This window comes from Vicugna pacos, chromosome 1, assembly GCF_048564905.1.
Source record: "Vicugna pacos chromosome 1, VicPac4, whole genome shotgun sequence".
Taxonomy (NCBI): domain Eukaryota; kingdom Metazoa; phylum Chordata; class Mammalia; order Artiodactyla; family Camelidae; genus Vicugna; species Vicugna pacos.
The window spans coordinates 61214197-61239376 of record NC_132987.1 but is presented as its reverse complement, the minus strand read 5'-3'; the positions used below and the strand labels follow the sequence as shown (position 1 = coordinate 61239376).

Sequence of the window (25180 nt, the reverse complement as noted above, 5' to 3'; positions counted from 1 at the left end):
CTTATGTTTAAGCCTTTAATCTATTTCAAGTTAATTTTTGTGAATGGTGTTAGATAGGGGTCCAGTTTTATTCTTCCGTATGAATGTGGTTAGCCAGTTTTCCCAACACAACTTATTGAAGAGACTACCCTTTCCCTATCAGATATTCTTGGCTACTTTTCAAATATTAGTTGATTGCATATGTTAGGGTTTATTTCTGGGCTTTCTATTATGTTCCACTGGTTTATGTGTCTATTTTTATGCCAGTACCATACTGTTTCAATTACTATATTAATTAATATTAGCAATAATATTATAATAATATTGCTAATAATACTAGAAATATTAATTAACCATGAACATGAGATATCTTTCCATTTGTTTTTGTCTTCAATCTCTTCCATCAAAGTCTTAACAGTTGTTAGTGTACAGATCTTTCACCTCCTTGGTTAAAATTTATTCCTAAGTTCTTTATTGTTTTTGATGCAATTGTGAATGAGATTACTTTCTTTCTTTCTTTTTATGTTTCAGATGTTTCATTGTTAGTGTTATAAATGAAACTGATTTCTGTATGTTGACTTTGTATCCTGAAACTTTACGGAATTCATTGATTCATTCTAACAGTTTTTTGATGGAGTCTTTAGGATATTCTCTTTCTAAGATTATATCACCTGCAAAGACAATTTTACTTCTTCCTCTCTGATTTGGATGTCTTTATAAATATTAGTACTAGAATGGATCAAATGGTTTGGTTCTAAGCTTCTCAGCAGCCAGTATAAAAAAATGAAATGTTATATAAATGATGCAAAGAGATTTTCTTAGGAGAGAAGTCACTCTTGCCAGCACTAAATTCTAAAATTATTTTTTACCTAGTGTTTATATAAGGAAAATGAGGGCATATGTTAGATTTATTCTTCAAAATATCTCCATAGTAAATATAGACAATTAATCCTGGCTACTTCTTATGACTGTCAAGAAAAGCCCAGAGTCAGACATTAAAGCACAGCTCAGCAAAGGGGATTCTACAGGAAGCTGAGTCCCTGTGACCCAAGTAGGAAAAGCCAAGGCAATAATTGGTCATTAGGAGGGCGAGCATTTTCTGTAGAGAGTGTGGGGCAAAAGCCATTTTCAGGAGTTAAGGTATAACTCAGAAGCAAAGAAGTAGAGACAACAGACATTGAACCTGTAGTCAAGGAAGTTGGTGAAGGTGGTGAAAACCTAGTGAATTTTCAGTTACTTCCTCCTTGTAACTTCCCTTACCTTCCTGGAGTTAGAAAGGGGTTTTCACTTCTGTTGCAGCAAGTGGAGGAGGCCTTGTGCTGAGACGGGGGAGACACAAGATTAAAGCAGCTTGCTTTTCTGCATCCCTGCATGGAAGACATTTGCTCTGGAAAGTCACTTTAACCTGTAGTGGACATTTTTCCTCAAAAATAAGCCAAACCTTTGTTATGTTAGACTTGGGGAGTTTGTTATAGCAGCACAACCTAGTCTGCCTTAACTAATACAAGGATGAGGCGAGAGGAATGAGAAGGGCAGCAGGGGGAAGAGGGGCTATTTTTAAGTATAGGAAAGGCCTGAACATATAGGTTGAGGAGAATGACCCAGCAGTGGGGAGAAGTTGGACCTACAGGAAAGAAAGGACCTGCCTCGCCATTCAAGTTTAACATGTGACAGCTTCTGTGATTTCCAGCAAGTGCAGAAGGTTTATGCTGTTCAAACTGGCAGCATAGGAGGCTCCTGAACTCACTTCTTCCCATGGACACACTGAATCTACAGCTGCACATGAAACAACTCCTTCTGAAAGAAATCCAAGAGCAACCTCGGCAACTCCTGCACATTGGGTGAATGAGAAAATACCCTCATCAAAGCTGGTAGGAAAGACTGAGACACACTCTTGCTATAAACCCCGACCCTGGCACGGTAAGAGGAAGGCTCACCCTGGGTTGAGAAGAGACATACTTCTTCCTTGAGCACAGGGGGAAGGAAAAGATGAGCAATGAGAGAGTGGAAGGAAGGAGGCTAACAGTTTTGGTCTGATAGTCTTTATTTCCTCAATACATGTAGACATGAGGATGCCTGCCGAGAGGTGGGAAGGAGTGGTGGGACAGGATTTGAGCCAAAGGGGAAAGGTTTGGGGAACTCCCAAGAGGTGAGTCACAGGGTGATGAGGAAATGGAGGTGCCTGCTACAGTGGCTCAGCAAGAATTTGTAGAAAACCTGGTTTTTGAACAGCTGTGACCTTCCCTGGGAACTCTCTGCCTCCTCATAGTGGGGAAGGGATAGTCCCATTAGCTTTCCTGGTGGAAAGGCCAGCTCCCCATCGCTGAAACTATTGAAGCTGAGCTTGTACAACCAACTGGTAAGGATATTGTGAAGGAGATCCCTGAATTGGATGGGCTAAATAACCTTTACGTTCTCTGTCAACCTTGAGATTTTATGATTCTATAATTCTAAGTATTGTAAGTAACTTAACAAAATCAAATTACTTCCAGCCTATGCAAATTATAGTGACCTGCCTTTCAGCTTCCCCAAGGGAATGGAATTGAAAATGCTGTGCACTTAGAATAGATTATGCGATTCTTGCACTCTCATTCCAGGTCAGCTCTCCTAAGTATAGGATAATTATGATGGAGCAGATGTATCATGGTGCTGACTGATAAGTTAGCACAGTATTCATCTCTCTTGAGCAGGCATGATGGAATGGCTGGAAATGAAGTATCATTTTGATATATATTCTTTTTGTTTGCCGGTGACATTTGGAATTTTCTACACCTAAACTCAGCATTTCCCTTGCTGACTCTGGGTTATCCAAGTTTTGTTCTCTTTAGAGAATTTGAGTTAGTTCTTATATCTTGGAAGCAGCTTTGCAAAGGAGACAGCAGGTGAGAGAGGAGATGTCCTGGGTTGTTCTAGTTCTAAAGGAACCACAAATCTCAGACTGATGACAAGACCCCCATCCGAGTACTGGGTATATGTCCTGGGATAATACAGAGAAAATGAAGACTGTGCCAACATTATGACGCTTGCTTCTTATTGGGACAGAGCTATATATTCCTGGCCTAGATCAAAGGAAAGAGTAACCTTCTGAACAAGGCTTATTATATTAACCACAGAACCATGAAATACTTTGCAATTCTACTCTAGTTTTATTGATTCTCACCCCAACCACTTCCACAACAATCCATTCAATGACCAGCAGTGGATATATTTTCAGGAGAAATGGGAGGCATCGGCTTGTCAACATGACCCCCAGCCCCAATCTGGAGATCTTTGCCCCAGGAAGTCTCCTTCTAGTCAGTTTGTAGCATCTTTCAATGTAAATCACTTGCCAAAACATACTAAAATACTTTCTACAGAGTGGGGCTTTATGCTACTCTGTGACATAAGAAATATTGCTTGAGTCCCCTCTCAAGTCGAGCATTGGTAGATTAGGGAAATATCAACATTACATAAGTCTTACATGTCAGGGGAGACGTAGAGGGAAAATGTTCTAAAATCAAAGGAAGTGCAGATTATCATTCTATTTGTAGACAATAAACTGACATTGATAAATAGCTTCATAGTGCCTAGTGGTAAAGAACAAAAGGATAGAAATATTAATCAAAATTCCAATCACCACTATGTATGTGGGAAGTCAGAAAGGGCTCTTTACTTCTGGTTAATATCACCCCTCCAAGATAGTGACAAGTAGGTCAGTTAAATGCTCCTGACCTCATGTTCCATCTGAAAATAGTGGGATTAAAATGAGAATCTGTTTATTTACACCATCCCTGGGTGTTTACAAGATGGATATTAAAGGTTTTGATTAAAAATCCGTAACTTAAATGATTCGTTAAGCCCAATAGAAGGAGAACCATATAGCAAAATGGAAAGAGAAAAGGATTCATCAGAATCCTAGCCTGAAAAGGAGTACTATAACGGCAACTGAAATTTAGCCCTTGCGGTCTGACTATCTGTATGATTTTTCTATGGAATAGTTACCTGTGTTTACCAAACAGGTCCTGTGGTAGATGGACTGTAAATGGTGTTCATGTGAATCAGTGCAAAGTCCAGGGAGAAGATGGACTGTAGGAAAACAAGTGGATAAACACAAATTCTTCTGTCACAAACACCTGGATAAAATAGAACAAAAATGATTGTAAATGGATATCCAAGTGTGCGAACAGGAAAGGAAAATCACCAGGCACCAGAAATGAAGAGGGGAATGAAAGCTGTAGCGAAAAAACTGCTGCTGCTGCCTCCTGGGTGAAGGGCGGGTAGCTGTGGGCATGACTGGTGTGGAGGTAGGCGTGGTGGTCATGCGGTTGTCAGTTTCAGGAACCTGGGCGCTTGGGCTTCCATGTCCACATAGGGCAGGAAATGAGACCTTGGACCGTATAAGGCAGGGAGTTAGAATGAGACCCCTGCTTAGAGCTGGCATTCTAGGAAGGCCAAACCCTCAAGTACAGACTGGAAAGAAACCTGTCCATAGGCTCAGCAAAATAACAGGAAAGCATGTCTGCCTCTGCTTAGGCTCAGTGTGAAAAATTCTCCCCTGAGAAATCAAAACTCAGAACCTGCGTCTCACATAGATTTAACTTTGAATTTATACTACCCAGAAGTCTAGGAAACTCCCAAGCCAAAAACCATTAAAGTTTTTACATTAAACATTAAAAAGTGGGTCCCAGGTTGCTGATACTTTTGATTTGCCTGGAGAAGCAAATACAGCAACACTCTGGAGGGACTATTCCATCATCTGGGATGAAAGGAGTTTCACAGAACACAAGCCACACCAATGATGAGGGAATGTCCACCATGCACAAGAGTCTGAAGACAGGATGGACAGAATGACTAGAGTTCCAGCAAACTGGGATAACAGACAGATAAAGAATACAAGTGTGTCTAAAATTAATAGAGAGCTCACACACATAAAAATGACATATGGATAGGGTTATTTGTGGTAGTAGTATTTGTAAAAAAAAAAAAAAAACTGGAAACAACCTGTGTCCTTTAGAGAACAAGTTAAATAAACTTTGCTGCATCTACCCAAAGATAATAATGAAGCTCTTTCTGTACTGATGTAAAAAGATTTCTAGATATACTGTTAACTGAAGAAAGAAAGTCTATATAATTGCTACCTTTTATTTAAGGAAGAGGGTGAAAATAAGAATTTATATCCTTATCTTTATGTATTTATGTTGGTGTGGAAAGAACATGCAAAAAAATGTGTAACTATTGAGGACTGGAGTACAAATGTGTAGATGAGACTTGGGTGGGAGTGGAACTTTTCAATGTATTTTTGTTATTTTTATTTTTAACCATGAGAATGTATTAACTATTAAAAATACTAGGAATGGAGAAGATTTGGCTAAAGTAACTAATAAGTTTAATCAAATGGGATATATGTAAACCATGCACCCAACATTTTAGAGACTCCATTTACAATATAATACTCTCTAAAAATATGCTAAAACATTTGTAAAAATTGAACTCTCTTTAGGTCATAAATAAATCTCCAAAAACTCATCTAAGGTTTAATATCTAGAGTCTTTATTCCCTGACTATAATATAAACAAAAATTATATGTAATCAATATCCCAATTTTATTTGGTTATTTAAAAACCGACTTACAAATAACCCATCAATCAAGAAAGAAATAATATTAAAATTATTAAAATATTTGAAATTGAATAATAATTACTATTAAGTATGTGGGATACACTTAAAGTGGTCCTTAGAGGGAAATGGATAACCTACTTACATATATTTTAAAAGTGGCTTGTACAGATCAGTGGGCTAGAACTAGGAGTCCAGAAGTAGACCCTCGCATTTACTGTTAATTGATTTTCAACAAGGGTACCAAGACAACTCAATGGAGAAAGAATAGTGTTGGGACAAGTCATTATCCACATGCAAAAGAGTAAAATTATACCTCTACCTCAAGCCATATATGAAAATTAACTCAAAATGGATCAAAGACCTAAATGTGAGAGCTAAAACTAATTAATCTCTTAGAAGAAAACATAGGTGTAATTATTAATGACCTTGGATTACGCAATGATTTCTTAGATATGACACTAAAAGCAGAAGCAACACAAGAAAAATATTGGACATCAACAAAATTAAAAACTTCTGTGCCTCAAAGGACACCATTTTAAGAAACTGAAAAGACAGCCAACAGAATGGAAGAAAAATTTTTGCAAACCGTATGCCTGATAAGGGACTTTTTATGTTACAGAACGTAGAAAGAACTCTTAACATTCAATAATAAAGGGACAACTTAATTTTTAAAATGGGCAAAGGACTTGGATAATTATTTTTCCAGAGAAGATATATGAAAAGCATAAAAACACATGAAATGGTGAATCATGATGGCTCAACATCACTGACATCAGAGAAGTACAAGTCAAAAATCACGAGACACCATCTCACACCCACTAGGATGCCTATAATTAAAAGACGTAATAGCAATTTTGATGTCGACATGGAGACGTTGAAACCCTCAGACATTGCTGGTGCAACTACGAAATTGTGCAGCCACTTTGGAAAGCAGTGTGGCAGTTCACCACAATGTTTCACATGGAGTTACCATATATGGCCCAGCAATTCCATCCTGAGTATACATACACCCAAAAGCAATGAAAACATATGTCCAAGTAGAAACTTGTACATGAATGTTCATAGTAGCATTATTTATAATAGTCAGAAAGTACCACCAAAATGTCCATCACCTGATGAATGGATAAACAAAATGTGATATGTCCATACCATGGAATATTATTTGGCAATGAAAAAAACTGAGTATCGATACATGCCAGAACATGGATAAACCTCAAAATCATTGTGCTAAGTGGAGGAAGCCAGTCATGAAAGCCCACATTGTATACTTCCACCTATATTAGATGTACAAACTAGATAAATCCATGGAGACAGAAAGTAGATTGGAGGCTGCCTAGGGCTGAGGATGGGAAGGGGAGGCATGTTAAGAGAATGGGTACAGCGTTTCTTTCTAGGGGGATAAAATGCCCCCAAATTGGCTGTGGTGATAGCTGCACAACTCTGTGAATGTACAAAAAATATTGAATTATATACTTTAAATGGGTAAATTATTATGGTATGTGAATTATATTGTAATAAAACTTTATTTTTAAAGGGAGCCTGAAAATGAGTGCACTAAACCTACAACTCAAGAAATCAGAAAAAGTACAAAAGAGTAAACTTAAAGAAAGTGGAGGGAAGAAAATAATGACGAGTATAAATTAATGACACAGAAATAGTGATCTTTACAACAAAATAATGAAATAGACAAAACTCTGATAAGACTGCTGAAGAAAACACGAGAGAAAGCTCAAATAACTCACAGCAGGGCTGTAAAAGGGGCCCTTGTTGTGCAAGCCGCAGATGTTGCAAAGATAACAAGAGGGTTTTATGAGCAGGTTTATGTCAATAAATTAGACAATTTAAAGAAAAGATACATTGACCCCAAAATTGTATGTAATTTGAGAGATAACAGGCCTCTCAGGCTTTTTAACGAGGATTGGTTTAACTTAAGGAGAGGGAGGACGCTGAACGGATGGAAACAGAATAAACTTGGTTAACAGGAGGAGGTGGGAAAGAGCAGTTGTCCAGTGTGGCAGGCCTGGGCAGGGCACCACGGAGGGAGATGACTGGCACTGAGGGCCACCAATGGGGCGCTGGAGCCTGGGGGAGCACACAGGAGGGCAGCTTAGGTCTCCAGTGGCCACTTTCCCAGGGCCTTCCCCTCTCTCATTCAGCGAGCGTACAACACCTCCTCCTTCCCTGCCCTGGGTCGTCATCCTGCTCTGCCACCATTTGCTCTGCATCTTGCATGAGTTCTTTTTCTAGTCAGGACTTTTGATTTCTTTCCCTGTAAAGTGAGTTTGTCCAGATGATGTCTCTGGTTCTTTCCAACCCCAGAATTCTCTGAGTCTGAGTTATCCTATCTTGTAGTAGGTGCAAGAGATGTGAGATTTGAGTGTTTGGTGGTTTGGCAGGTTCTCTGTAAATCCAAATTACAGAGCAAGATCTGGAGTGGTGGTTCTCACACTGTGTTCTGTGGAACCCCAGGGTTCCAAGAATGATTCTCAGGAGTCTCTGAGGAATGAAGGAAAGATCAGCTGTGGGGGTTAGGCCTCTGGCCAGAGTGTCACCTTGTGGAGCTTTGCTGGAGTTGTTTCATGGTCTTGTGAAATTTCATTTGCCAAAAAAGCTCAACTCTAAGCAATTCTGAAGATCCCTTAGCATCTAAGTTGTAGCAAGAAAACAGGCCTCACTCAGGTTGTGGACTGCTGATGTCGGGGGTTCCCTGCTGAGGCCTAAGGGGTCTAAGGGGACATCGTGGGCTAACACAAAGATCTCATTTATCCACTGTGGGTCATTGGGACTCAGGATTGGCCTGGGTTTGGTTCATGTTTCATATGAGGCCTTCGTAGCACTTGTATATTCTCACCATACTTACCAGTTGGCCTTACATCATTCACAGGGCCCAGGAGAGTGTGAGCCAACGTCTGCCATGGCTTTTGGCAGAGGGTTCTGGGTTTGCTGGGCATCTGCATGGGGAGCGTTTACCCTATGCTCCATCCTGTACGAGGTTTATGGTGAGAACAACGTGGGAGTAGGAGGCCGGGCAGGGAACGCACTCGTTGAACACAAAGGAAGAAAAGAAAAGGCCAGCTCCTGAGGTCCACTTGATGAGAAAAGGTAGCTAACTAACTAGAGGAGAACCAGCAGAATTCTGGGGTGAGAATTGTAGAAAGAAAAATAGTTTCACCAGGGCCTTGCAGAAGTCAGATGGAAGAAGGGTTAGAATCGTGGGGCTGCCGGAGTTAGAACCATGAACCACAAGTGGATATTAAAGGCGGACACGTCTTGGCCTAATGCTGTGAACCACTCTGGACAGTAAGACCCGCCTGCGGTCTGTGGGCCTCCCCCATGAGGTCGTGAGCGCCCACCTCTGCAGGTGCTCAGAGTCTGAACCAGCCTTCTCGGGAATATGGAGGAGAGAACGGGTGATGGAGGGTGGTGGGCAGGGGGAGCTGTGTGATTCCCCAGGGCCCCTTCCAGCCTTTCCAGCTTCTGGTTAGAGCTGCATTTTTAGATACAGTCTCAGGAGCAGTACAGGTTCAGAGAAAGAAGCCAGCATAGTCTGGATGGGCCCAAGGGGACTTCCTTCAATGCTCGAAGTCAACCTGGAAAATACGAAGTCCGACAGCTCTGCTCCAGACAGTCTCTCCTGAGCTGCGCAGCTCGGTGAGGAAATTACAGTACGTAACGCCGCGCTGTGATCACAGTGCCTGGGGATGAGATACCATCAGGAGACAAGGCTGGGCACTGAGTCCTGGTGTAACTCGTAATCGGAGCCATCACACAGGCTTGGTTTGCTTTGGAGCAGCGCTCTGAGTGAGAAGCACATTTATGAAACGCCCCGTTCATTTCCTGCCAGAGATCCTATCTGAAGCCAGGGCTTTCGCCTCCTGGAGACATAACTGTCTCTCACAAAGCCTTCCCTCCCTCTAAAGATGCTGAGGGAACCTCGGGGAAGGAACAATTTTCATTTGGCAAAGCAAACTGTGAGTTCTCAGTATATTTTCTTAAGTATACATCTGCACTTGTTGAAACATCTGGTGTGAGATATTGGGCCAATTCAACACTGCATCATTTCCTATTACATACTTTGGTTGATCTGAGAGAATACATTTAAAAGCTGTGAAAATGATCTGAGTCACTGTAGATGCTGCACCACCAGGAGCAGAAAGCAGCTAGATTTCCATATTGCAAATGGAAAGCTGTCTGAGATGCCTGAGTCTGCTCGGGGCGGGCACTCCAGCTGAGAGACTGAAATGTCCAAGGGGACCAGAGACAGGGAGTCAGGTAATATCTTGGCTTCTGTGAGGCCTCCCTGCAGGTAACTACCCCTTTTTTTACCAGCCCACAAAAATGGTTAATGACATTTAGCACTGCTTTCTAGCCTATACAATAGGACGATCAATAAAACCCACAGTCAATATAATAGGGTCATCCGCATTGTCCCTGGCCTGGGCCTGGCTGAAATTCTGAGCGTTCTGAGGTGTCTCACCCAGACCACAAGCAGGTGACAGAAGGAGCTGCAATAGCTTTTGGGCTGATTCAACCCTGGAGCTCAGGGAAGAAGCACCATCTTAACAATACAATCCTTCTGCCAGAGCAGATGGTACAAAGACCTGCTCGCTTCAGGTACTCATGTCTTTGTAACTGGAAAAACCACACTTCGGAAGTAAAGAGAGTTGGAAAGTGAATGAAACATTATGTAACATCTTATAAGTGTGAAGAAGAAAGAATAGCTACATGGATGTTGACAGAAGTCTGAGTTTGGAGAAAGAGCCCATTCACATCCAGAGCGTCAAGCCTGCCCGCCTGCCAGCCTTCCCCCTTCCTTCCTTCAAAACATATTTGTTAAGCTTTGAGCCTGTGCCAGGCATTGTATCAAGTGTTGGGGACATAGCTGTGAATAAGCGACAGTCTTTCTCCTGCTTGGGCACGCAGCCTAGGAGGGTAGATAGGCGTTCACTAAAACGCAGACACATCACTTTGAACGACGACAGTGCTTAAGCGTTGGGAATTGCCCTGGTGCCCTTGTCAAAATTCAGTGACTGTACATGTGTGGGTTTTTTCCTGGGCTTTCTGTTCTGCCCACTGACCCAAGTCTCTCCTTTCACTAACACCACACTGGTTCTGCTGCAGGAAGTCTTGAAGGCAGGGGGTGTACATCCTCCAACTTTGCTCTTTTCCAAAACTGTTTGGCTCCTCCGGTTCCTCTGCTTTCCTACTGAAATTTTAGCGTATGCTTTTTAGATTCAATTAGCCATATGTGTCCAGTGTTACGAAGGAGAAGTCCAAGGAGCTAAAGATTTTTCGTAAGTGAAGATTCAGCAGTCGAAGTTTTAGACCTGAATGTTAGGTCACAGGCAAATGATGGATGAGGGGAAAGTTAGCTTCTTTTTCACTTTTTTAGGTTCTTCACAAGGGACTCTGAGATTCTGTGATCCTTTCACAAATGCTTTGAGGTAGCTGATGGTTGGATGTAGGTCAGAACTATTTAGAGCTGCCCATAGCACCCTTTGTGTATTTTTGTTTTTTATACTCGTTCTTAATGACAAAGGTGTAAGTGAAGCTGGAGACGTGATGGTGACCTCTAAAACAGAATGTCAGGAAAAGTCAGGGAGAAAGAGGCCATCTGGGCCACTATGACTTTAGACCAGACCATAGCATGTGACCTGCAGGCTGACAGGCTCCTCCTATGTGGACCAATGGCACAGAGGTGGGATGCTCCATCCAGGGATTTAGGGGACGGCAGGCCCAACCTGTCTGGCTGATTCAAACATGAGAGCAGACTAAGTGGCCCCAAATCTGGCCAGGGAGGGAAGCTGCCTCTTCCTTGGGGACTCCTAGTGGTCCTGGCCACACTGGGAGCCAGCAGAAGCCTCCTCGCTCTGTGCTATCATTGGTGGCACTGTCTGCCCTAATTGGTTCAGACTGTGCACTGCTCCCCACTGGGAGGTGTGGGCAGCAGGCAGAGCCCGCAGGCTGCACACCACCCTCCCTGGCCCTCGGCCCTTGGAGACATTCAGCAAGAGAGGAAAATGGGAGCCCAGGATGTCTGGGGTCTCCCAGGGAAGACAAGTGGAGAGCCGGGGCCAGCACAAAGCTACCAGGTCGTCCAGCTGGCTGACCCGGATCGCTGAGCAGGGGTAACTGGAGACAAGGTGCAGAGCAGCTGGGGGCCAGAAGGGACTGAAGAGGTCTTTCAGTCTGACCCTCTTGAGCGGGGACAGGGCAGGTCCTACCAGCTGACTCAGGATGGAGCAGTGTAATTTGGGAGGACTAAGGAGGGTGGTTTACCTCAAATATCTCAGGCTACCTGACCTGCACAAATGAATTCAAATCTCATCTCTTCTTACAAGGACAAAAGGTGGTCATTTTGTGAGTCAGGAAGGTGCTTTTATAGCCAGTAATTACATATTCATTGGGGAAATGTGATACAAATCACTCCTCTCTTCATATATTTAAATGTGATTCTTCTGTAGTCATTATGTAATTACTGGTATTTTTCAGTCACATTATTAAGAATAAATGGGGCCACCATTCCTCCATTGCCATACAGATTCAAATGTAAGAAGTGCCTCATCAGACAGACAGAGCGGGGAGGAAAGGGGCCAGTAACTTGGAGAAGACTCTGGCAATGCTCAGGGGACATTTGTCAGGTGATTTGAAACAAATGGTACTAAAACCATTGGCTGGTGCTGATGGAATGGTTTGCAGCAGCCTTCAGTGTCGGGCTCACTTCTCAGTGCCCACCCTCACAGCCCTGGACACAAAGCGTCTCAGAGAACATGTCCCCTGTGCTTGGCTGATGGCAGATCTGCCTGGAACCTGAAGCCCAGGGGGCAGGGCCCCCAGAAAGGAACAAGCCGAGTGCACAGTGTAGAACTTCTCCTGCTGTGTCCTTTCCCCAGCTCTCTCCTCTCCTAGATGACTGGGGTGCATGCAGGTCAATATTTTTACCCCTAGAATACAATTTAAAATGGCAGGGATTGATGGAGGTTATAGCTCAGGGGTACAGCACATGCTCAGCATGCATGAGATTCTGGATTCAATCCCCAGTATCTCCATTTAAACAAACAAATAAACTTAATTCCCTGCCCCTCACCCCTGCCCAAAAAAATGGATTGTTTCAAAAGCGCAGATCTGGCACCACTTTGAACAACCCATGCCTAACATCTGCACAGCCATTCCTAAGGCTCCTTAATTATTCACGAGGAACACAGCATGGATTGCTGTGGGGCTTGGGGAAAGGAGTACAGTGTACATCTGCTCAGGTTGTACACTGCCCAACTCCAGGTTGGGTGGTGGTTGCCACTTATACAGACTCCAGTGTGTACCAACTGCACGACTGCAGGTGGGCGGTCCTGCTACAGAATCCTGGACATAGCTAAGGGTATAGGAGGCAACTAGGAAGCCCCTGGCGCATGCTACCAGGCTTGCTCTGCTCCAGCAAATCAAACACGCTCCATACTTCTTGTCAGTTGTCAACATAAAGGCAATAGCGTTTGGGTGGCAGGATCTGGAAGCCATCAATGGGGCTTTACGGTCTGGGCAAAGCCAGGCCAGGCACTGCTCTTCAGTCAAGTCACTCCTGCCTGACAATCAAAAGAGGTGAGTGGATGGCATAGTCTTCTCCTCTGGGAAGAGAGGACTCCTGGAGACTAGAGGAGAAACCCTCCTGAGAAACATGAATCTGAGGCTCTCAGGGACAGGAGAGAGTTTGAGAGGGCCCTGAGAGCCAGCAAGAGAGAAATTTGCAGCCTTTGATGCAAGAGCTGGGTTTAAGAGCCTGCAAACCGAGCTTCATGCCAAACTCTCAGGCTGGACAGGCTAAACTGAGCTGGTGCTGAGAGTTTATTCCTTCACTTACAATCATCTCACTTCCGTCGAGCCTTCTCCTCACGCCAGGCACTCTGCCAATGCACTGCATCATCTCATTCAATCCTCACCGGGACCCTTTGAGAAAGATATTTCCGTGATCCCATTTTATTTTATTAAAAAATATTTGGACTTCTTTTTTTTAAAATTGAACATGATCCCCATTTGAGAGATGAGGAAACTGACACATAGAGAGGTTCAGTGATTTGTCTAAGATCACACAGCATCTTTTTGTGGTGAGACTGGGATTGGAACCCAGTCTCTCTGAGCCAGAGCCTCGTATCCAACCATGATGCTCATCTGTGTTCAGGGTTAACTGAACAATAGGACATGAGATTGGAGGAGGTGGGTGTGAGATGGGTAGAAGGATCTGTTCCAAACATTCCGATCTAGCCGTCTTCCAGCTCCTCAGCATCCTCTCTCCCTACCTCTTCTCCTCTCCACTTCCTCTCATGCTTTTTCATGCCACACTCTCCCTTCCAACCAGGCTAATCTGTAAACCCTGTCTCTGGGCTGAAGGAATACTTCCCAGATCCTCACTTTTTCCTGTCCATCAAGACCAGGTCTCTTTCAGATCTGGTGCCAAGTTCACAGTCTTCAAGAAGCCTGCAAAGGCTCACTTCAATTATTTCTTCAATACTGTTGAGCAACATATTTTGCATCAGGGACTATTCTAAGCCCCAGGATGCAAAAATCAAGAAGCCTTAAATTACTCACTGTCTAGCTGGGGAGACAGACCAGTGAATAGAACAGACACAGAATAGACTAGGTTTTCCCTAAAACAGCAGCTCTCAAGCTTAATGTGCCAATGAATCACCTGGGGATCTGGTTAAAAGGTCCCAGTGGGGCCTGACGTTCTGCCGTTCCTACAAGCTCCCAGGTGATCCTACTTGTGCTAAGGACCATGCTTTGTGTAGCGAGCCCCCCGAGGGTTTCAGATGCTACAATCAGAATGTTTGCCTAGTGCTGGGGGGAGAAATTCAAAGAGAGAGTGGGAGTCTGGGAAAGGGCTGAGGCCTGAGCCAAGTCTTGACCAAAGCTGAGGGGATATGAGCTGTCACGTCACAGAAATGAAATGCGTTCAAAACAGCACCAAGGGGCCAGGATAGTCCTAATCTCTCCCAGAATAGATATTTGATCTATTCTGACTTGACTTGCTCTAACAAGTTGCTGACTTCTGGGAAGGGTGGAGGTTGGGCTAGGAATTGGGCTAAGGTCCCTTCCAGCTCTGACATTTTTAGGAGTCTAGGATTCCCACCAAAAACAGCAGAATAGTTCCATTTTGTGAACCCATCCTAGAGCTTGGTAGACAGAAGCAACCACCGAAAGGACATAATTCAACCCCTTCATTTGCAAATGAGAAAACAGATCCTAAGAGACGGAGGTAGCTTTTTAAGATCATATGTGTATGTCAGGGCTAAGATCTCAGACCCCAGACCCCAGAGCTCACAACCACCAGGTCTGGGCTCCTTCCCGTAGGGCCCCCGTGTCCCTGTACAGGTTTGGGTTGGGGGAGGGATCTATTTCATCATATTTCATGTAAACTCCTCCCCCATGGTGTTGCCCTTACTCCCGTGATCCTGAGCTGCCATTCAGAATGAGACAAATAATGACATAACTCACCTGAGAGGAGTGACCTGAGCCCTTCTGGGAGGAGCTGGCGACAATCACAATGAGGTATTCCTAGCCCGCCAGATAGAGTTCTCACAAGGCATTTCAGAGTCCTAGGAATAACACCACAAGGACTGCAGTGCAAACACTGTCTCTTTCCATCTCAAGTGATCCGTGTGAGCGGCACAGCTTCCCTGGGGCTCTCAGTGCAACAAAGAGCAGCTGGAACCTATTCGGCCGCCAAATGCATTGGTGTAGGTTGTGTCTGCCATTGGTGCTGGGGCCTGCGGGCTGGATAGACGCAGACGTGCACGCGCACGAACAAGCGCACAAGCTCACACAAGCACTCACATACGTGCAGGTCACAGGTACATGATCGCACATAGCTGCACACACACCTCCGTGTTTGGGAATGCTCAGGAAGCCAGTAGAAGGTGCTGGGCACAGTGGTATATCACAAATGCCTGTTTGAAACTCTGAAAAGCACACTAGCGTGCCCTGCGAGCTGAAACCCTATCCGTTTGAAAAATAAGCCCACCCCTCCCCCAGGGGATTGATTTAGCTCTCCTCACCCGCTATTTTAATTAATACCCGGCACAGCTGGCGGATGGAAGGCTGAAGCCCGAGTTGCATGAATGCGGAATTTCCAATATGTCAACAAGCTCGGGTGGCCATTGTGGTCAGGATGCTTTGGTCAAATAAACAGATGCAGCAAGAAATGCCAATAAGCACAAAGCGGGTCAGGTGCCCATCCACAGGGGGAACACTGCTTTCCCACTCCTGCTCTTGGCTACTGTCCAGGCCAGCCCCACTGTCACAGAGATTAGAAGTCCCTGCCCCTCCCCAGCTCATCCAGCCAGTAGGCCTGCCACCTGCTGACTCCCCTCCCTCTCCACCCATCAGAAAATGGCGCACTCCCCCTCCCGCCCCCCAGGCCTCTCCTTTCCCTGACACTACTCTCTGTGCCCCTCTGTCCTGCAGGTGAATTCTGCAGACACCTGCAGAACTTCTGCTGGGGGTGTGGTGGGAAGCCGAGACCCTGGAGGACTGAATCTTGTGAGCTGAGGCCTTTGCCCTCAAGAAGTTCCCATCACGTTGGGGAGACAGACCTAAACCCCAGAAACTAAAAATTCTGCCTGTGAGCCGAAGGCTGGCAGGACTCGGTAATGAGAGCTGTGTGAATGAACGTGGCCCTGACCAAGCGCTACGGGAGAGAGGGAGGTTATATCTCCTGGAAAAGTAGGGAAGACTTGGCTTTGGTGTCTAAGTCTTGAAGGATGGGGGAAATGTCAAAAGAGAAACTTACTTAGGAGGAGAGATACAGAGGGAACCCACCTGACTACACAAAGTCACATCAGTGGGTTGACTGGAGTGTTGAGGGCTTGACTCTGGCATGAGGAGGGGGAGAAGGTTCTCTGTTGAGGCCAAAGCACAAGGGGGGATGATCACATAGAAACTTGACAGGCATGCAGAGGCACATGAGCCTTACTCTGTGGGGGGATTGGGAGCCAAGAAAGGCTGTTTCATCCAGGCCAACATTGTCCCCTAGTAGCTGGGGCAGTGGCGGCATGGAGGGGTGGTGGAGAGGAGGCAGGGAAGCAGTGGTGCCCAAGGGACAACTGCATCTCATTATGTGAATACTGTGACTGGAGGACCTTTACCTCAGATGGCCTTGGGGTGTATGCCTCGCTTTGTCTCTCTAGGAATTTACATGAAAATGATTGAGAAGTGCTGCCTCAAATCAGTGTTGTTTGTCAAACTCAGGAACTTGTCTGGGGACCCCGAGGAGTCCTCAGTTGGGCCCTCAGTTGAGAAACGCTGTTCTAGCTACTCTGTTATGGGCCACTGGCTTACAAGGCCACCAGAGAACTTCAGACATGGACTGCAGTTTTTTGATCCAGGTCAAAATGTATTATTATGCACAATTCACTGGCTGTCCCTGGGGGACCTTATAAGAAGGTTCCTATGTTTCTTGAAAAGACATTGTTGAGGATTTACTAATAACAGGACAGAATTCCCTCTTCTGAAGAACCAAGTGAGAAATTTCTCTCAGACCTTAGAACCAGGAAGTTGACCTTTTCCTAAGCAACTGGTTTATCCTCACTAAACCTATGCTCTTAGTCTTGTAATCTATTGTATTTCCCTCCTTGTATTGGCTGCAAGGAAGCTCAGAGGCCAGTTTTGGCCCACCTCTATCAAAGTATATAGGGCCCAACTTTACTCTTCTTTTTCTTCTAATTCCCTCAGTGAAGTTTTAAAAATGTGTGCCAATTTTTTTTTGTAAGCCACCAAGAATCATATGAATATGATGTGACAATAAAAAAATAAAAATTGATTAATAGTCATGGACATTAAACTGGAAAAAAAGTTTAGAGAAAATCTGGTCCTACCCCTTAAATTATAGAGAATACAGTTAAGACTTTGAGAAGAGTGAAGTGTCAGGTGCCTTAGTAAACTGGGGTGGGGAGTGGGAGCTGGACCTCCACCCAGGTGCCTGTCCCAGCCACTCCTTTTTCTACTGTGTCACTGAACTACCAAATCCTCCAAAGGAGGATTCTTCCACCCTTTCCATGCAGTCTCATGAAACCATCTTTGAAATAATCAACCCATCTTGCTGCTCTGGCTTCCTCCCAGGGATTCTTAGGCATCACCGGTCAGGTTAACCTGCCCCAAACACTCTCCATCCAAGGTGTAATCTTCTGCATCACAGAGGGCAGGATGTGGGCATTTAAAAAGTAAGTTGTTTTAAATAAGATCATTCTGAAGTGAACTCTAGACCCTGAAGCGAGCTGGCTGTCTGTGCCAATTAGGAATCAAAGCAGTGGATGCTCTATTTCTCCGTTTCACCAGGGAAGGGGGAGGGAAATGTGTTTTATAACAATCCTTGAGCAATTGGGAGAGAGATGGGGATGACAGCTTCTCTCCTCAGCTGACCCCCAGGCAGGAGTGAGTCAGGCCCCCACATCATTTGTAAACTCTAGAGAGCAGCATCACCATAAGTTCACGGGGGAGGCGATCTCTAGCCTGAGGAGTGGGAGGGTTGGTGTTAGTGGAAAGAAATGATTCCTTCCTCCTTTCTTCACAGCACAAATTAGACTGCATCTGTCTAAAAATGCAGCTAACAGCCAATTTTCCAATGTCTCTGGGGCTCTCTGTCTCTGAGGTCTTCAGTCCCTGGGCAGTAGAATCTTTCTGGGCTTCACTGATTTTGATGGCAGCTGATGAAATGGGGCCTTTGTCCTCTTGCTGAGACAGACACAAGACCCCCGTGGGCCTCTCGGGCTAGGAAGCTGGGGTATGGGTGTCTAGCCAAGAGAAGTGAGTGGGCCTGGGTTCATGTCTGGGGTCCCAGCTCCAGGCAGCCCCATTTCTCGGCTCTCACTGGCTGATCAGAGTTGTGCATGAAAGGATGGGTGGTTCTGGAAAGCACTCCACTGCTTCCTCTAGTTCTCAGCGGAGTCACTGTATCCTCAGGAAGCCTTCCCTGACCTCCTGACCAGTTCTCATCATCCTATCAACCTCTCCTTTTGGGCACTTGTGCCAGTTGCAGTTTTACATTAATTTGTACAATTGCTCATTTAATGTCTCTCTTCCAAGGAACCGTGTGCTCTGCGGAGGCAGGTCAAGTGATAGTTCTCACTCACCACTGTGCTGAGTCCGGTGTCTGGCACAGGGCTGATGCAATACATATTTTTTGGTTGGTGAATAAATGATTGAATGAGTGAACCTCGGGACTTGTTAACTGTCTATTGTCCCTGATCTTGAACTAGGCCAGGTGCCCCATGGGGCTGGGCTGGGCTGGCTGTCATTAACTCTTGGGCAGGGATTGTTCCCAGGCAGCTGGGCTCAGGATGTGAAGGTGGCGGTTATAGAAGAGTGTGAGCCTCAGCACAGAAGGTGGTCTTGGGAGAAACCTGGGGTCTGAAATAAGAGCCAAGGGCACAGGGCACTGGCCAGGGAGGCATCTGAGCAGCTGGACATACTGACACTCCAGTCCAGGTTTCCATTTTGTAAACATGATGATGAAGCAAGTGCGTTCAGCTTGAAGTTTGTATGTGTGTTTTTATAACTGTGGTTTTCATATTAAAAAATTAATGAAAGAAAAAAAATCAAATACAAGTATATGAAAGCCTCTTTAATAATCATGAAAATGCAAATTTAAACAGAAATGACATATCATTTTCACTCATCAGCTTGACAAAAAGGAAATGGTCTGACAGTGCCAGTATGAGTGAAGAGGTGGAGAGGCCCTCACAAGCCACTGCGGGGAGATAAATCGGTAAACTGCTCTGAGGGCTATTTGGGGCTGTCTGTCCCACTGGGCCTGGGATGGGCTGGTCTGGAGTATGAGTGACACATGTCTGTGTGGAAGTGGCCTTGGGTACCAGTTAAGTCCTGGAATCCTGAAGTCCTGAGCCTGCAGGTGGGTTTGCCATGTCTCTGACGTGAGGGCCCCTGTGGCTGAGGCAGCGATGTGTGGCAGTCAGAGACCTAGACAGGAGACGCAGACACAGCCACAAGGATCACAGTGTAAGGTCTAACGTGGGAGTGAGCCCACGGTGGGGCTGCAGGAGTCCTGAGGAGGGCAAGCTTGATTCCATGCAGTGAAAGCAGCTGGGGAGTTTTCAGGAAGCAGATTACATCAACATTAGGTGTTTGGCTTAAAAAAAATTTTTTTAAATCAGCTTTGTTGTGGTGTATTTTCCCTATCATAAAATTCAGTCATTTCAAGCATAGAATTCAATGATTTTTGGTAACTTTACCAAGTGGCACAACCGTCACCATATATCAGTTTTAGAACATTTTCAGACTCTCAAAAAGGTCCTTCGCACAACTGACAGTTCATTCATCCCTATTCCCACCTCTACGCCTTGGTAACCACTACGCCTTGGATAACCACTTGGCAATCCACTTTCTGACTCTGAATTTGCAGGATTATATTTTAAAGGGTGGAAACTGGACCTCAGTTGGTACTTGCAAGAAAGCGCGAGACCTGGGGACACAGGTGGTTTAGTTCTTTCTAGCAGAAAAGCAGCTCCCTAGCCTCTAAATTTGCCGCTAGGGGTAAAATTCTGAACTCGGAAGCTTCCAACAGTCGAGAGCTCATGCCCTAGAAGCCTGGGAACTGACCTTCGGTCAGTAAAGCCTTTCTTTCCTAGTACCGTCTGGGTGGTGGGCGGCCTGTTCTTCCCACAGTCCCCAACCTCGCTCCGGTGGACGCAGTGCTGTCCCTGGCTTTGAAAACGCATTTGACTGTGGAGTCTCTGGCCTGGCAGTCATGGACAAGCTGGCTGGGAAGTCCCTGGAGGCCACCAGGTAGCTCCAGAGGACATTGCAGAGCAATCTTAACGGTGCAGCAAGGGTCTCTACTCTCTTGATGTCATCTGCCCTGGTCCTGCAGTGATGGGGGTCCTTGCGATCTCTGCCCACCTTAAACCCAAACATTTTTCACCCTGAGAAGGAGAGAGGTATGAAGAGATCATCTGTGTTCAGTCTGTCTGCCTTTTTATAATCGGGTGCTCTTGGAGATGTTCTGTACAAGAGTCATTAAAATAATGCTTTTTTCCTAATTTCAAAGCTAATCCGATAGCAAGACAGAAAATAGTGCAGTGAAACAAAAACCAAGTCTCCACTGTGAGCTCACCTGCAGATAACCCCTGCTGAATTTTGGGGTGTGTACACTTCCTGTTTTTTCCCCACTTGCCTGGCTTTTTGTTGGCTTCCATTAAATCCCCACGGTGGTGGAGGAGATATTTTGGATGATCGGGCACCAGCCTGGCTCTTACTGGTCAGGAAGCCCTGGCCCCCAGGCTCCCATCCTGGCTCACACACAGGCAGCTTCTGGCACTTTGAACCAGTTGTTTAATCTTTATCTTAGTTTTTCCCTCTAACAATTAGCCAAATGCTTGACTCTGGGGAGAGTCCCTCTGCCCGGGGCATTATCTGCTGTGTAAAGGAAGACAGTCAACTTGGAGCTATGAATAATTCTGAGCTCTCTAAAGAGTATCTGGGCAGCAGGTTGCAACACATCTGAGATAATTCAATTTTTACAGAAGCTATTTCCATTAATCATTTATTAATGGTTCTCCCAACCAAAGCAGTTAAGTAGACCTAGGGTTGAAAAAAAGCCCATATTCATTTCACATCTGTCTAATTACCCTGAAGTTCATGGATCCTGGAAGAATGTGAAAAATGAATTCCAGTCGTCTCCTTTGTACTTTGCATTCTCTCTGAGTTTGGCTTCAGCCCAAAAGGGAGAAAGCCTCTGGGGTATGTGTGCATGGGGGGGGGGGGATGTGCGTGTGCGTGTGTGTGTGTGTGTGTGTGTAAAACACCCAGTGCTCCAGGCTCACAGGAGAAGGGCACTGTCTGAGAAGTCTGAAGAAGCCTTTGGGGCTGGAGGCAGAAGCCAGGGCAGGGCTGCTCAAGGAACAGGGAGCCCAGAGAGCTGAGCCTGTCTTCCGGGATTTGAGGGTTAGAGGTTGGGAAATGAGTAGCAGCTTCCTGAACGTGTCCCAGGGTAGGAGGAAGCACGCTGACCCTAAGCTGAAGAGCAGGGAACAGCAGGATGGACTGGATGTCACAGGGCACCTCCTGTCTGCAGGCAGTGTTAGGTACTTTAGCTGTGTACTCCCATTAACCCTCCCCAGACTCTGTGGGCTAGATAGCAACATGCAGGTTTTGGACGTAAGGAAATCAGGGCTCGGAGAGGCTACGTGACTTGCTCCAAGTCACACAACTGATGAGCAGCAGAGCCAAGGTTGGCGTCCAGCTGTTCTGACCTCAGTGTCTTGGCACCTCCCCTGAGCCGCACAGCCGCTGTCATGCAGCCTCTCCTGGCACACTCCAAGATTCTGCCACGGAAGCAGGAAAGCCAAACAATGTGGATTTTCCACTGCCATGGGAATAAAGCACTCATTTTCCCCCCAAGGAACACAGACTGTAATTTAAGAATTCCCAGGGAATCCAGTGGAAATGAGAAAGGGGAATTCTTACCCAATGTCCTTTCCTAGGGCAGGTCCGAAGATGGGAGCTGGTTCCCGCTGTCCAGCAGCCCTTCCCACCAGCGAGGTGATTTCAGCCTGTGTGATCTTGGACATGGGTGAGCTTCCTCTAGCCTGGAGCAAATGGTGGAGGCAGAAAGGTAGAAACCAAGGCTGAGAATGTGGGGCAGCAGGGGCAGTGGACCTAGACTTGTAGGTAGGGCTGCTCCACGGGAACTGGACTAAGGAGTTTAGATGGTATCTTGGACGCCCGTGCCCTAGGGCAGTGGTATTTATAGTGGGGGATGCAAACCCCTGCAGGTAGGAGACACAGCCACGGAGTCTTGGAATCCCGGTGTCTCAAGCACTGCAGGTTTGAAAGGACTTGATGTCCTGATGCTCAGCTTTCCTAAAGTTCATCTCCCTGGGATGCATCGGACTTCACGCTAACCCTCCCTCCACCATAAGAAAGCCTGATATACCCTTATCCTCTGAGGGATGTGAAACCTCCCAGGCTATACACAAAATGGAGGCCTTTTTAAAGGATGAATCAAGCCACCCCAAACCCTCAGGACACAAAGCCTTTCCAGGTCCTTCCCACATTTCTGTTAAAGGGTGAAGCCTGGCATTAGAAATGGAAATTGGGGTTCAGGTTGGGATATTCTGAATCCAGATGGGAGAAGAGTGTAGTGGTGGAAGTAATAACAATATTTGTTTAAGAACTGTAACTCTTCTATCTCCCAAATATAACTCTAATGTTTCCAGGACAGCCACGTTTTTCAAGATATACTGAAAAAAATACAGATAAAACTTTTATGTGATGTCTTTCATATCTGTGTGCATTATTCAATAAAGCAGTTTAAAGGTATTTTTTAATCAAATCACATTATAAATTATTTATTCCAGGTGCAGACATTCTTCATCTTATTTCATCTTGTAAAATGTCCATATTTTCTACCTCTCATTTAAAGTATGCTGGCTGTGGGCCAATTATTTTTTAGTGGAATTTATCTTTTCTCTTTCATTAAATACATAGCACAATTTCATCATAATGTCCAATGAAATGAATGGAATTATTTCATTAATATATTCCCAAAACTAACACCAGAGTTCAAAAAAAGTAGGCTTTTTATTATACTCCTCACTCCTAAAAAAAAGTTATAATTTTAGCTTTACATTATTTATAAACTTTACAAATTATCAATAACCTTACATTAAGCTATTTTTTTGTTTTTATAACTTATAAAATAGATTAAATAATTATATTGGGTCAAAGTCATGTAAATTTTGACCTATTTTTAGAACACTATCTTATGAGATTTATTCCAAAATTTATTTTCCAGCAGACTTTACAGTATTCCTTGAAATGCCCATTATTTTTCTGACAGAAAGTCAGTCTGCTCCCACTCTTGGGAAATCCCAAAAAATGATCACAGCTGGAGAGGATGGCCCTGCAGGCCTACTGCCCCCAGGACCCTCAGAAGCCCTGTCTCTCATGTAAGGGCCTTGTAGGAAATCCTGTCAGACTGACATTGAGGGGTGGTGGCTCCCAGACCTCTGAGTTCTGTGAGGTTTCTGATCTGTCAGACCCCTACATTCTGAGAGGAGACCAGGGTTCTGTTCCCGACCTAGAGAGTCACCAGCTACATGATTCAGTCAGGAGCCTCCATCTCCTCATCTGGGGATGGGTATGGAGGGGGTGGACTAACCAAATGGTCTCTAAGGTGCCTGTGACCCTGGTCCTGCAGGAAGGAGAAAGGTATTCTGGATTAGAAATGTTTTTATCTTGGCAAACTTTGAAGCCCAACATTTCCAAAAGGAGCCTGACTAGAGAAAGAAGGAATACTAATACAATCCTCTAATTACACAACACATATTATCTACACATTTTCCCACACAAATGAGAGGGAGAAAACCCGTATGGGGCAGAATTAACGCTCAGGACCCTGGGATGGAAGCTGGACTATATTCTTGATTCCTGTTACTTGGTTTCCTCCGATTTTGCCTTCTGTCTTGGTCCTGGCTCGGCCACTGTTGACTGAACATCTAGGCACGTTCATAAACAGAATCTCTGCAAGTGCCTTTTGCGGTCTGGGCTAGTTTTATTCTCCAGAGCGTCTCTGCTTCTGCCCAGAGGGACCTGCGAGCTGTGTTCCCGCGTTGCCAGGGCTGCTGCGTGGTGCAGACGGGGCGGGGGGGCTGCTGCACCCGGTGAGGAACTGACTAGACGAAGTCCTGACTCACCTTGACTCTAGACGACTCAGTTCCGAGACGCTTCGCCCCAGCCATGTTAGTCAGGGCTCTCTCAGTCGAACGTGACAGAAACCCAACTCACACTTGCTTAAACACAAAGGGGAACCTGGGGCTCAGGAAACTGGGAAAGACAGGGGTGGAGTGGACACGGGGCACGTCCGTCCGCTTGACGGCCTGGTGATGTCAGCTCTCTCTCCACCAGTGTTCACTCTTCCCTATCAAGACTGAGTTGTCTTCCTTTTTTCCTACTACAAACAGAAACACTTGGCGTGGGGGTGGGGGAAGAGGAGAGGCGTGGCACAGAGAGCATTTAACAGAAAACACCGTATAAAGCCGTTAACTAGGTAACAGAAGAGGGTAAAAGGAGACCCCTGAGATGGGACAGAGGCAGCAAGTCCAGGGAGCGGCCTCCGTTCCTCTGGCTGAGGGAGCAGAGGGAACACTCAGACGCCCCGAGGGGCCCTGCAGAGCGGGAGCTCAGACTTGGGAGGAGGGAGGGCCGAGCGTCTGGGACCAGACCTCCCAGCAGGGGCGCCAGCCGGCCGTGGACCGTGCCTCGTAGGGGGCAGGGTGGGGTGAAACGGGTTCTGCGGGCTGGAAATCTGCACACTGGATTCAGCTGGGGCTCCACTTTGGCCTTGCCTGGGGCCGGGGAAGAATAGTGGTGGGATGGTGCTCACAGAAACAGGAAGCCCACAGGAAGCAGACGGGGAACAAACAGGAAAGAGCGAGCCGGCTCGCCCGCCTCCAGCCGGTAGGCGCCCTCTCGCGCCCCCTGTCGGCAGAGCTAACACAGCGCCAGGCGGCCGAGCCAAGCGTGAGTGCGAAATCCCAGCCCCAGCCCAGCACAATCACACTGACTTGGTAACTGACCCCGATGTCTTACGGCAGGCCTT

At 45.7% G+C, this 25180-nt stretch overlaps 1 long non-coding RNA gene across 1 annotated transcript in view; it reads right to left on the bottom strand.

Moving 5' to 3' along the window:
• The window catches only part of LOC116282632 (uncharacterized), an 85398-nt gene extending 60426 nt beyond the window's left edge, over positions 1–24972 (bottom strand). The window contains exons 1-3 of the long non-coding RNA XR_012073608.1: positions 24276–24972; positions 22045–22166; positions 3961–4091 (exon numbers count right to left, since the gene is read on the bottom strand). This is a non-coding gene — a long non-coding RNA (uncharacterized lncRNA). The remainder of the gene's footprint in view (positions 1–3960; positions 4092–22044; positions 22167–24275) is intronic.
• Between the last annotated feature and the right edge of the window lie 208 nt (positions 24973–25180).